The 12,628-nt window shown below is 36.0% G+C and overlaps 1 protein-coding gene across 2 annotated transcripts in view; it reads left to right on the forward strand.

Annotated features, from left to right (window-relative positions):
- LOC126807746 (cordon-bleu protein-like 1) overlaps nucleotides 1-12,628 on the forward strand; it is an 85,990-nt gene that overhangs the window by 15,515 nt on the left and 57,847 nt on the right. Inside the window, exon 1 of one of the 2 annotated variants that reach the window (XM_056103173.1) lies at nucleotides 10,112-10,295. The exons of the other annotated variant lie outside the window; for it this stretch is intronic. The gene's annotated coding sequence lies outside the window, so the exon portion shown is untranslated. Of the gene's footprint in view, nucleotides 1-10,111; nucleotides 10,296-12,628 lie in introns of those variants that run through there. 2 annotated transcript variants of the gene reach the window in all.

The raw sequence follows: 12,628 nt of genomic DNA on the forward strand, positions 1-12,628 counted from the left end.
AATTGTTGTTGAAGGACAGTTAGAGTGACCTGATTGTTGTTAATGGACAATTAGCATGATCCGGTTGTTGTTGATGGACAGATAGAGTGATCCGATTGTTGTTAATGGACAGATAGAGTGATCCGATTGTTGTTGATGGACAGATTGTGTGATCCGATTGTTGTTGATGGACAGATTGAGTGATCCGATTGTTGTTAATGGACAAAGTGATCCGATATTTATTGATGGACACATAGAGTGATCCGATTGTTGTTAATGGACAGATAGAGTGATCCGATTGTTGTTGATGGACAGATTGAGTGATCCGATTGTTGTTGATGGACAGATTGAGTGATATATTTCTTCTAGTCAATGATTATAAATCAAATTATGTTGAAGTGGTCCAAATTACATATACAGTAAGTTGATTTAATTACATATACTGGTACAGTAAGTTGATTTAATTACATATACTGGTACATTAATTTGATTTTTGTGATTTCATTTTCATCTGTACCTGTGGATTGTTTAATATGGTGTTGGTTCACTAACCAATAGATCTACGATTTTATTGCTGTTTTACACATTGTCAGTGGAACTATGAAAATTGTCTAATCCTTCGGATGGGATGAATAATCAATGTCCTGTGTATACCAACTGTTCAGATACCTAAGTCAAGCTGGGTTAAAAGCTCTGACAATTCTTGACTTTGTCATCTGAACACAATAAATAGGGCATCGTGCTATAACCACTGATATACAATTAGGGAAGTGGTATTCAGTGTTCAGAATAAACTTTCTGCTGCATTCCTTAATTAAATCATTTTAAGGCTGAAACACATTTTAATCCGACGATGAAAAATCAAAAACTTTTCTAGTGTGCGCACTCGATCGCGATGGTCGCCGTTATCAGACTTGTTTGATATGATCGCCCAAGTCGTCGCTTCATCGGCAACAAATCGTGTAATGTGCTCACCTAGGCGACAAGTTAAGCGACAACGAAGAAAATAAATTCACCCATTAAACCAATCATGTTTGGTTATTCTTCTCATGTGACATAAACACACACAAGATTTCTCAGAATTTTTTTCTGTTGCATGTATGATATTATAATTTAAGTGACTCAGGTAATCTAATTTAGCCCTAACTAACTAATTGAAATTAAGTTTGGAATTCTGGCAAAGCTGTCGAATACATATGGTAGGCCCAATGGATTGTTCCGTCTATATAGTAATGTACTCAATAATAATATAGTCCTAGGATTCATAGATGGTAATTAGAATGGGCATTTTTTTTCTCCAGTACCTGTAGCGAGAAAACGTAGAGTGACCGTCAATCGGTCACCTGGACTTATTGGTTGTCTCATCTTGGTTGGTTGTTTGGTAATGAAAGGATTGATTATATTTAGGATTCTCAGGAATATTTTTGGACTCATACTCACGTAGCTTGTTTTTCTATACATGCAAGAGTCGCCAAATTTGAGCTAGTTACTTAGAATACTATAAACGCACTGCACTCGACGGGCGTTGTACTGATCATCATGTACAAAACAATATTGATTGAAGTATTCAACGCGATGACGACTAAAATGAATTTACAGGTGTCACATGACGAAGCACGTGACATGGTGTTTTTTTCCGTGATCGCCAAAGTTGTCGTGTAGTATGCTCAATCCACTTATATTGTCGGACATTTAAAACCGCTGTTTTCATGTTTACTGGCAGACCACCATTAATTTCTCCATTGACTTTAATTTTAATTCTGTCTCTTTGCACGGCTCCAACTTTTCCCAAAATGTTCAGTGGGCTGAATGGTTAACTCACTACAGAGCAACATCTGTCCATGTATTTGCTCCAAGATTTGTAAGAGTTTGACTATCATCTCAGTAGTTAATAGATTAATCTGTATTCAATCAGTACTGTTATAACAGTATAAAATCAACTCACTAGTTAGTAGATTAATCTGTATTCAGTGAGTACTAGTATAACAGTTTAAAATCATCTCAGTAGTTAGTGGATGGGGAAATTTAATTGTGGTCCTAATCCTTTTTTTGTTTTTGGATTGTCTCCCTTGTTATGAGTTATTTTCTATTTTGAGTGAAGCATGTATATCAATGCAGGACTCAACATAAGATAAACCATTTCTAAGAAGACAGACCACCAATAAATTCCACAATGTCTTCCTTCTGCGGGTGTGAGCCAAGAACAACTTTTGGACCTTCTCTAGATAGAATTGGCTCTATTGGGCTGACAAGAAAAGTGATGTCTAGTCTTTCGGATGGAACAAGAACCAAGGTTCACTACTGTACACAGCAGGCAGAAACACCGTGCCCAAGCAAATTCCTCCTATATCACATTGGACATGTAGCTATAGAAAAAATAATTGCAAAGCCTTGCTTCAAAATGACCGAAGTATTTACGTGACGCAACGCAAAAATATTTTCCATTCTATTCCAACACACAAATTCTTTGTTTTTTTTTTAAATAAGATTTAAATCCTAAGTTGGAAGAAGGCCCACCATGTAGGACAGACATGTTTTATAAAAATAAGACAGAGATTTAAACAATAAGTTTTTTGTGCTGTTCTATAATCTCTAGTTTAAATATGTTAAAAGGGGAAATTCTTCTACATGAGAGTTATTTCTCCTTATTTACATACTCTTTCTATATAAAAAATACTTTCTTACTCAACTTCTACTCTTGTTATCTCTTTTAAAGAGTCATCCGCCTCACTTTACTGCTGTATACCCAGTCACCCTCCTCACTTTACTGCTGTAAACCCAGTCACCCTCTTCACTTTACTACTGTAAACCCAGTCACCCTCCTCACTTTACTACTGTATACCCAGTCACCCTCCTAACTTTACTACTTTAAACCCAGTCACCATCCTCGATTTACTGCTGTCACCCTCCTCACTTTACTGCTGTAAACCCAGTCACCCTCCTCACTTTACTGCTGTAAACCCAGTTAAACAGTCACCCTCCTCACTTTACTGCTGTAAACCCAGTTAAACAGTCACCCTCCTCACTTTACTGCTGTAAACCCAGTTAAACAGTCACCCTCCTCACTTTACTGCTGTAAACCCAGTTAAACAGTCACCCTCCTCACTTTACTGCTGTAAACCCTGTTAAAGAGGTATTGGAAATAAAATAAAATGAAACATTTTAAATTACTGCACCAACCTTGTTAATGATGGCAAGAAATTTTGACATCATGGTGGTCCACAACCTATGTGCGAGCTATATCATAAGGTCTGTCATTAAGTCAACAGGCGTGGTTTCAGTTCCCCGGTTGTATGAGATAAGGGGCCAACCTCATGGGTTTTCTCCGGGTCCTCTGGTTTCTTCTTACTCCTAAAGACCCCTACGTACAAGCAAATCTTTGAAATAAAGTTGAACCACATGTTAGTCCCGGAATGACCTTGTATGTGCCAAGTGGACGTTAAACCCCATTTCTCTTTCTCTCGATATACGACTTTAGTTCCATATTTTGCATACCCGAAAATTTGTTGAACGTTTGTGTGTTAATGTAAAAAACAAACAAGTATTTATCGTACAGTTTGTAATGTTTGTTATACAGGTATTATTACATCTTAAGAGCGTGAACGACCTTCAAATAACCTTTCAACAATTGCTGAGAGTTTGAACGATGTCTGAGCATCACTTCAACAAAACCTAATTCTCTGACCTTCGTCTTAAATCTGTATGTTTGGGTTGAAACGAATCTTTACCTTCATATAAAGTGTTTGATATTTGCTGGTTACAATAAGAACATGTTTATTTGGGTGAGGTAATCTGCCTTTTGAATGAGGCGTGAGCACTGTGTCAATTATACTACAAAGACAGATTTGTAAGAATTTAACTTTAACCAATGTTATCAGTCATTGTCGTGTTTTCATCACGAGTTGGAGGAATGTAGGAGAAACCCCAACAAATTTGGACTGAATATCTGAAAGTAGTTAATTTCAGAGGACTTTTCAATCAATCAATCTGGCAACATTTGGACATTGGATGTAAATATCAAATTGCAAGGTTTGTTTTTAAAGATATTTTTGTTTAGACCAACTAAATTTGTCTTCTGTATATTGCGATAATCAGGTTGATCAAATTGCTATTTTAATACATACATTATGCAAGAGCTAAATCTGCCCATTGCAGGTATTTCTTTAGGCCTGAAATGTTATCTAAATTATTAATTAGACATTAATTAACTTATCCAGACCCTAATTCAACTCTTGATGTCATTGCTAGCCTGCGATATTTACTGGATTAGGGTCCCATTTGCTGCTAAACTTTCATTCATGGTTAATCATGAAATGGATAATTGAGACTATGCTTTTTATCGTACCGACTTTACTAATGATGATCAAGGCTAGGTCGAAAATTCAATTGCTATAATCTTGGTTTAGATTGGATCAATTTGACTGAAATTTTCAGCAATTTTCCTTTACAAAATCTAGTTTTTAAATATAATAATGAGAACTGCCTGTTTTTTTTATCTAATCTCCCATAGTGTATCTTTAAATATTATGAGGTGATATACACCAGGGTAATATACTCCAGAATCTACAAGATTCACTTTCAAATAAATCATTACTTTGGATCTGCTCTGGAATTTCCAGTCTATTTTCCTCTTGCTAGTGGTGCAGGACACCGTGCCTAGATAGGTAAAGGGTCTTGTAGTTTGGATGGAATAAAAAAAAACAGAAAATAATTAGGATTAGCTGTCGAGTTGTTAGGATATAGAACACTGATTTCATTTTTATCCTTGAACATCAAAGCCTAGATGGTATATATACTGTGTTGTTTGGCACAGTCATTTAAAGGACACTTTTCAGTCGTTAATTCTGGGAAATTCCATTCAAGTGTTTGAGGGCTGATGATATAATAAAGTCAAATCGTTACACAGCAGACAATTAGATATTGTGTACTTTGAGATAATAAGAGTTAATACTTGTACAATATGATAGTAAGCCTTGCCTGCAGGCCCATCTTTATCTCCTGGTCACATTACTCTACATAAAACAACCAGATAACTACAGGGAAATAACCCTTTAAACATCCTTAAAGAATAACCTTACGTTCTAAAAATATATAGTTGAAGGCTGAAAATATGCAGTTCAAGGCTGAGAATGTGTAGTTCAAGGTTGAGAATATATAGTTAAAGGCTGACAATATATAGTTTAAGACTGACAATTTGTAGTTTAAGGCTGACAATATGTAGTTCTAGGCTGAGAATATGTAGTTCAAGGCTGAAAATATGTTGTTCAAGGCTGAAAACCCTTGCCAGCAAATAGAGACTTTTATACAATACTAAGTAATACCTACCAAAGAGAATATCAGCCCCCAAATTATTAAAATAATTACTTTGTTTTCATGTCCATCCACTGTTTAATATCTGAACCATGAACATCAATGCCAAGATGGTTGCTAACCAACTTTTTAAAAGGCTGAAAACCCTTGCCAGCAAATAGAGACTTTTATACAATACTAAGTAATACCTACCAAAGAGAATATCAGCCCCCAAATTATTAAAATAATTACTTTGTTTTCATGTCCATCCACTGTTTAATATCTGAACCATGAACATCAATGCCAAGATGGTTGCTAACCAACTTTTTAAAATTTTAATCATCTATCTAAAAGACAATTTTTAGTCCCTATTCATGTCAAATTATAAAATTATCAATAAATACCAATTTGCGTTCTGAAACATTGTATCTTCATCTTGGAACTAAATTGCTTTAAGTCGAATATTTTATCAGATTTGTACCCTATATTTATCCCTTTATGGATTGAGGTCTCTCGAGCGCGTAAAATTTTCTGCATGTCTGAAAGTTTTGTTATATAAAGTTGATTGTCATATTGACCAAGAGCAAATAGCGTCGGCCATTTTTTAACGGGGGGTTTAATGACTTGCTAAACCTTAAACACACAGAGAATAAACCCAGAGTAATTCCTCAACTCAGTCATTAATTGCTCAATTTAGAAACATTCTGCACGACTGTCATTCTGAACGTCCGCATTTCATCATTGTGGTAAAAACATCAAAACATTGTTGTAGGTTTGGTGAAATTGTTGTCATATTTCACTGTTTGTTTTTTATCCCGAGTAAAGTTTGTCTTTCTGACTAGTTTAACATAAAGCTTTAAAGCCTCAAGGATTCTATGGAAACAAGAATAATTTTGGGTCAGTAATCAGCCTTTTGTCATACTGGAGCCATGGTGGCTAAGCGAGTAAGATGCTGGCTCACTAGTCTGGAGGTCACGCGTTCGATCCCTGCATTGGCCGAGAAAGCTCATCTGGATTTTCCGACGTGGTTTCTTCTTGTCAGTGGTGGAGCACGGAGGGCCCGAAAAACTGAGGTCCCATGTATTCATTGGCATGCTTGTAAAAGTCAATTGGCAGTTGGAATTTGATATAAGAGTAGACCATAGTGCCACTGCCCGGGTAAAATTTTCCTCATAGCACACTGTATGGTGTATGCCTGTCTTCATTAGCCCAGTCGGAGCAGAACAGGAGGATGTTAAAGCCCTTTTCATATCATTTCATTTTTGGGGGGGTTGGATGGCCGAATGGTTAGCATGTGCGGGCTGTATCATACGGCCTGTCATTGAGTCAACTGGCGTGGTTTCGAATCCCTGGTTGTACATGACAAGGAGTGGGGTCACCTGTCCAATCTCGTGGGTTTTCTCCGGGTCCTCTGGTTTCCTCCCACTGCTAAAGACCCCTACGCGCAAGCGAGTTATTGATATAAAATTAAACCATATGTTAGTCCCGAAATGAACTAGTTTGTATCGAGTGGACGTTAAACCCCATTTCTCTCTCTCTCTCTATATCTGAATACTCATTTAGAAATTGTAAAAGTTTAAACTCGTCCACTTACAATATTCATGAATAATACCCAATATTTATCTCTCTATAAGCTGGCTTCCTAGTTGGAGTCGCGGAGCACTCCAGACTACTCTGAAGCTTTTCATGAAAAGAAATATGAGGGCTGGCTGAAAGTTCTAAGCCTGAATAGATCAACTGGGTTGAAACAAAGTTTTTCCACCAACAAGTACAATCATTGAATGAATCACAAGAACAGCAACTGTAGTGTTATTATTATCTTGTGAATCTACCTATTGAAATCACCAGAAATGGAGATAACTGGCTATAGGGCAGCCACCAAGTACCTGTAGTAAAAAGTGGGCTGTGAAATATAAGCGTGGCAGAGAGAGCCTTGACGATGACCCATGTCCTGGAAGGCAATCAATGGGAACAATTCAAGAAAACATTACCCTGGTATATAACATGGTAATGACTGATCGATAATTGACCACTCGACATATTGCCAGTGTTGTGTTGAGTGTTGTCCTCCTGTGAAATCTATGAGCACAAGGATTTATTTATGTAAACCTACGCATGCCATCTGACAATTATATTATTATTGTTCACCGAGCATGTCGTATAATTATATTATATATATTTTACTTTTCAGTAACTCACAATCTTTATCCCTATAATATCTTCATCCTTACCCTATATAAAAAGTGGGATTGGCTGGTGCACTTTAGATCATAAGGTCTGCTACTGTGTCAAGTGGCGTAGTTTTGATCTAACACTCGAATGTTGACAAGGAGTCAAGTTACCAGCCCAACCTGGTCCTCTCATTGCCAGCGAATTATTGAAATAAAATTGTACCATATATTAGCCAAAATATGAGCTTGTTAGTGTTGAGTGCATGTTAAACTGTGCCTCTCCCTATTAATACAAGATATAACAACCACCCTGTATATACAAGATATAACAACCACCCTGTATATACAAGGTATAACAACCACCCTGTATATACAAGGTATAACAACCACCCTGTATATACATGGTATAACAACCACCCTGTATATACACGATATAACAACCATACTGTATATACAAGGTAAAACAACCACCCTATATATACAAGGTAAAACAACCACCTCATCTTTATTATAGTAGTATGTTATTTTTCTTCTAGTAAGATATTTTTTAGATCATTTTTCTTTTCAGGTGAATTGAAGCATCTAGATATTTATATTTAAATAGCTATCGGTTTTATATGCAGTTAGTTCCATCAAACATTTTATTATCATATATATCTAACAATCCCAAGTTTTTATCACAATCTTTTTCTGTATTGAATAAATGAAAAGAAACTTGAATTGAATACATCAATAGAACAGGTTTTAAAAAATCCAGTAATTTTAATATGTGTCAACGGAAGCGGCCTACTCATTTCCAGCTTTTATCAACAGTTATTTTATTTGCACACCAATGGGTATATGTGGGAATAACCACACGGACTGATCTGGTCAGCCCTGCGTGTGCCCTACCAGGATTCGATCCCAGGGCTTACTAGTCAAGATTCTAGTTCCTTGACCACATGACTACCCACAGCGCTCACATAAGTTATAAATACCAATTGTAATTTACAATATTTCAACCCATATTTTGTCTGTGTTTTCTATACATATTTTGCAATGTAAAGGGTGTAATTTTAATGCAGTAGTTTCAAAATCTACCTTTACCAAATTTTATTATTTACTTTTCTTCCCTCCATGTCTAACTCCAACCCCCATCCACTCACCCCCCTTTTACACCCATCCCCCTACTCACCCACTCCTACACCTCATCCTTCCTCTTCCTACACACCCTCCCACACTCCCACCCTCTTCCTGCAGTGCCATCTCTCCTACACTCCATCCCACACTCCATCCCAGTTCTGCACCATCCCAGTTCTGCAGCATCCCAGTCGTGCACTATCCCATTATAATTAATTATATCCCACACCAGTATCCCACTATGTATAATGTACCGATATATTCCAATATGTTGTTTTGTGATTATTTATATTTTGAGGGTCATGAGGTCATGAGGTGTCATGTAGAAACTGGCTCCACTTTGATTCATCCTTGACTATATACATTATCATAAATCCTAACACCATTAATTCATGGTATAAAATATTCTATTAATGTTGTCACATCAAATTTTATTATCCCCAAAATAAATGAATTAAAAATACCGGAAAGAAGACAATGCACATCCCGGTAACTGTTGGTTTAACAAAACAAGTGCAATATTTAGTTATTTTTTACTAAATATAAACACATCTCCGGGAGTTGATTTATAAAAATAAAACTAACATTAAAACTCTGTTTTATTCTCTGGTAAAAATTGTTTTCCTGTTTAGTATAGTACAAAAGCTTATTTATGACAAAAAATTCAGTGCATTATGCAATAATTTACGAGAGAGAGAGAGAGAGAGAGAGAGAGAGAGAGAGAGAGCTTAACATCAACTCAACACGAACTAGGTCATTTCAGAACTAACAAATGTCTATGTTGTTATAGTAACAGGGGATGTTGTTATGATAACAGTGGGTATCATGTGTGTGGCAAAGTATGCTTACTACTGATAAACTTATTTTATGGTAACTTCATGTTCATGTATCTTAGACAATTAAAGTAATAAACATACAAACCAGCGTATTGTTTATAAAAGTTATTATAGGATTAAACAGGATTAGTAACAGATAATTAATTAGTTTAGTTGCATCGACTTTACACTGTACAATACAAAAATTATAACAACTTATAATACTTCTTACTGACCTGGGAGAGTTTGATGGCCGAATAGTTAGTGCATGCTCGTTCCATCATAAGGTCTGTCATTGAGTCAACTGGCGTGGTTTCGATTCCCCGGTTTTACGTGACAAGGAGTAGGGTCGCCTGCCCAACCTTGTGGGTTTCCTCTGGGTGCTCCAGGGTTTCCTCCCACTGCTAAAGACCCCTACATGCAAGCGAATTATCGAAATAAAATTGAACCATATGTTAGTCTCGAAATGACCTAGTTTGTGTCAAGTGGATGTTAAAATCTCTCTCTCTCTCTCTCTCTCTCTCTCTCTCTCTCTCTCTCTCTCTCTCTCTCTGTGAATGATGTTGCATGTTATGTATTCTTTGAAATCCCTTATATATTGTAATCATGTGCATGCTATATAATACAGTTGTGTAGAGGATCATGTCATTGTCCCTTTATTGAGAGAGGTCGTGGTATAGTGGTCTATCTATATATGATGACCTCTAATGCTTGTATATTTACCTGTCTCGCACGCCTTTCATGTCCCACTATTCAGCTCGTTAAAGCTTTCACCTGCAGGCATACCAACTCATCCGTACTGTAGAGTAGTACACACATCAATACACGACCAACGGTCCACGAACTTTCTCCACAACAACTTTTTAACATTTTGGGATAATCAAAGGATTTTTATAAAGTGCCGACGTTTGTTTTGATTGAGGTAAGAATATGGTACTTATTGCAGGTTATTTAATTGTTAAATATGAAAAGGGTTTTAGCCAATGTGATGCAGGTGTAAAGAATACTTCTATTTGTTATTACTGATCGCTGAGGCATGGACAAATGACAATCGACTCAATTCTACCCCTGGATAGACTTCAGTTTAACTTTTTCTTGTCATACCCTATCTTCTAAAAATGTATTATTAAATAGGTCCCTGGTGAATAGGCATGGGACTGTTTGTCCAGAGCTTGCAGAGGTGGCTTTCCTGCAGGTGACTTAGCATTAATTTAGGCTAATTCCTTTTTTCTAGGACTTAAAAAAGTTAAAATATTGCTAGCCCAATATTATTATTACTGAAAGCTTATTTAAAACATGGCAGTGAGGAAATCATTAATGATTATTAGTTGAAGTTTAATGGCTTGATTAAATTGTTTTATTTTCTCATCATAAAATTATGATTTCAAACTTTCTTTCCATTTGAACTTTCGACTGCATGTTTTGATGAAATAAAACCAGGGAGGGGAAATTGTTTGATTATCTATAGTTCAATATAGGTCAGTTTAACCAGAGTGACAGTTGTAAATGTCAAAATAAGGTCATATGGATTGATGGAGAATATTGTCAATTGTTTCATTTGATTGTTGGTATGATAAATTGTATGTTGTTATTCGCCTGGTCAGAGCTCACCCTATCTTATTTCATTAGCCCAATTGGTGTTAAAAAGTAGGACGATAAACCCAAATTCATTTCTGTTTGTAGTCTATATGTAATAAATGTGTCAAAGATTCCCTGATAGTGCCACTGTCCAGGTAAAAGTTACCTCCTGGCACACTGGATGGCGTATGTCTGGTTACTGGATGGCGTATATCTGGTTAGACCTATGATGCAGTTAAACAAATTTCATTTCTTTACCTTGATGAATTATCAATTTGTCTTCCTCACTCACTCCAAAACATAATTCATTTATTCTTTCATTTGTCTTCATCATTCATTCATACTTTCATTCATTCATTCATCTTCCTCACTCACTCCAAAACATCATCCATTAATTCTCCATGCAGACTTGTTGTCAGTACCTGTGTTATTTCTTGTCACATCATATTTAAATAAAGTCCATTTTTTATTGTGCTGGTCATATCAGTTTTTCTCCCGTGGTGACACTCTAGTCTCCATTTCTCCACATTTGGATGTTAGTAGCACAGGATTTATCAAACATTTTTCCTGTGATGTTTGTGTTGAAATGCCAGGAGTGTTTTATCGTATTGACTTGAGTTCCGCAATATATTTGTCCGTCAATAAAAAACCCATTCCTGAAATTATCACGCTTTCAATTCGTAGCCAGAATGATTTGTTAGTTGTGTAGACAATGTCGTGTTACAAGTCAACTGAAAGATGTGCCAATACTGTGTTCGTTGTCTTGTTTTTTGTTTCTTGAAAAAATGTCATTTAAAATATAGTAACACAAGACGTTCCCAGTCGGTGCAGATGTTAAACCCAATTTGATTTTATTTTTAAAAAAGGTAGACTGATATTCAGTTTATCTATTGGGACAAGAAACAATAAATTGAATAATTCAGCATGAAAGTAAATTTGTTTAAAGTAGCAGTTATTAATTTTCTTAATTAGTTCGATGATCACATTATTCTGCACTGGCTGTACAATTTTATAGTTACATAGTGGAGGTCGATCGTAGCCATGTTTGAAAATTGGGTTTTGAAAAAAAAAGGCTATTTTCCGGCGTGCAAAATGACCGATTGGTCAGATCTAGGTACGGTCATTTTCCGTAGCCCTCCGTCCGGATCGTCATATACGGCCGACGTGGAACCCATGGTTCGATCCCATATCATTCATTTGTTTTGGTTACGGAACTTTTACTCCATGTGACTCCAAATTTCCAAAAAATCCAATATTTATGGATTTTCATCGTGGCTATTTATTATGGAAGGCAAGATATTAAGAGTGTTTGGTATCACAGTGATCTATGTCTGCTATGTCATCTAGTATAAAATGTTGGGAAAAGTTCTTTAAACTACATATTTTTATGAAAAGATTTACTTCTATTAGAGAGTTTTTATAAAACTTCTTAATAAAACCATTATGATTGCCGCCCAAAACTATTGTATGGTTATTTGAATAAGTTTGAAATATAAATCTATTCATTGTAGGTGAATGCTGTATGACTAGTCTTAAAATAACTGACTGTATAACATTTTTTAAGATGGCTGTTAGTTGATAGTTTTTAGTATACTTAACAGAATCTCAACATGAATACAAGGTCAGATATAGGAATTTTTTTCAGACTTCATATAGATGCACGGAACTTGGAAATTA

The sequence above is a fragment of the Patella vulgata genome, chromosome 9, assembly GCF_932274485.2.
Source record: "Patella vulgata chromosome 9, xgPatVulg1.2, whole genome shotgun sequence".
Taxonomy (NCBI): Eukaryota; Metazoa; Mollusca; class Gastropoda; family Patellidae; genus Patella; species Patella vulgata.